The sequence below is a fragment of the Electrona antarctica genome, assembly GCF_951216825.1.
Source record: "Electrona antarctica genome assembly, contig: scaffold_92, whole genome shotgun sequence".
NCBI lineage: Eukaryota > Metazoa > Chordata > Actinopteri > Myctophiformes > Myctophidae > Electrona > Electrona antarctica.
In genome coordinates this window covers 282,266-284,342 of record NW_027638697.1, presented here as the reverse complement: position 1 = coordinate 284,342, position 2,077 = coordinate 282,266, and positions in this window count along the sequence as shown.

Genomic DNA, 2,077 nt, shown 5'->3' with positions numbered 1-2,077 from the left:
AGATAGAGAGACATCAGTCTATGGGGTTGCAGCAGAGAGAGAGAGAGAGACATCAGTCTATGGGGTTGCAGCAGAGAGAGAGAGAGATAGAGAGACATCAGTCTATGGGGTTGCAGCAGAGAGAGAGAGAGACATCAGTCTATGGGGTTGCAGCGTAGAGAGAGAGAGAGATAGAGAGACATCAGTCTATGGGGTTGCAGCAGAGAGAGAGAGAGAGACATCAGTCTATGGGGTTGCAGCGTAGAGAGAGAGAGAGATAGAGAGACATCAGTCTATGGGTTGCAGCAGAGAGAGAGAGAGACATCAGTCTATGGGGTTGCAGCAGAGAGTGAGAGAGAGAGAGAGAGAGAGACATCAGTCTATGGGGTTACAGCAGAGAGAGAGAGAGACATCAGTCCATGGGGTTACAGCAGAGAGAGAGAGACATCAGTCTATGGGGTTGCAGCAGAGAGAGAGAGAGACATCAGTCTATGGGGTTGCAGCAGAGAGAGAGAGAGAGAGAGACATCAGTCTATGGGGTTACAGCAGAGAGAGAGAGACATCAGTCTATGGGGTTGCAGCAGAGAGAGAGAGACATCAGTCTATGGGGTTGCAGCGTAGAGAGAGAGAGAGAGAGACATCAGTCTATGGGGTTGCAGCGTAGAGAGAGAGAGAGAGAGAGACATCAGTCTATGGGGTTGCAGCGTAGAGAGAGAGAGACATCAGTCTATGGGGTTGCAGCGTAGAGAGAGAGAGAGAGAGAGACATCAGTCTATGGGGTTTGCAGCGTAGAGAGAGAGAGAGAGAGACATCAGTCTATGGGGTTGCAGCAGAGAGAGAGAGAGAGACATCAGTCTATGGGGTTGCAGCGTAGAGATAGAGAGACATCAGTCTATGGGGTTGCAGCAGAGAGTGAGAGAGAGATACATCAGTCTATGGGGTTGCAGCAGAGAGAGAGAGAGACATCAGTCTATGGGGTTGCAGCGTAGAGAGAGAGAGAGAGAGAGAGAGAGAGAGACATCAGTCTATGGGGTTGCAGCGTAGAGAGAGAGAGAGAGAGAGACATCAGTCTATGGGGGTTGCAGCGTAGAGAGAGAGAGAGAGAGAGACATCAGTCTATGGGGTTGCAGCATAGAGAGAGAGAGAGGGGTCATTATTGATTCTGAATTGAATTTTTTTTTCACCTTAGAAATATTGCACGAATCAGATGCAAAAACGCTAATCCACGCCTTTGTTTTTTCTCGGCTTGATTACTGCAATGCACTTTTTTCTGGACTGCCTAAGAAAACAACTGACAGATTACAACTTGTCCAAAATGCAGCAGCTTTAACTAGAACTAAGATGAGAGAACATATTACTCCAGTTTTGGCTTCATTGCACTGGCTTCCGGTTGTTTTTAGGATCGATTTTTACCTACATGACTGCCTGCCTAAATATGTCCCAAACCTTCCTACCTACATGACTGCCTGTCTAAATATGTCCCAAACCTTCCTACCTACATGACTGCCTGTCTATATATGTCCCAAACCTTCCTACCTACATGACTGCCTGCCTAAATATGTCCCAAACCGCCCCCTAAGGTCTTCCACTGCTGGCCTGCTCGCTTTGCCTAAAAAAATGGCAACTAAAAAATATGGGGAAGCAGCTTTCTGCTTCTAGGGGCCGACGGCATGGAACAAACTCCCACTGTACCTTCGACAGGCAGCCTCTGTAGACATTTTTAAAGCACAGCTCAAGACCCACTTCTACACTCTTGCTTTTAATTGATCTTTTAATTTTGTTGTTATTCATGTCCTCACTGTATTGCATTACTGCTCTGGTTTTTTAATGTTTATGCCTTGCTTTTCTTTTCTCTTTTTCTCCATTGCTCTGTAAAGCACTTTGAGCTGCATTTCATGTCATGAAAGGTGCTATAGAAATAAAGTTTTATTATTATTATTATTATTATTATTATTATTATTATTATTATTATTATTATTATATGAATGAATGGGTGGATGTTGGCAGCCCTATGGCCAGTGATATGAATGAATGGATGGATGTTGGCAGCCCTATGGCCAGTGATATGAATGAATGGGTGGATGTTGGCAGCCCTATG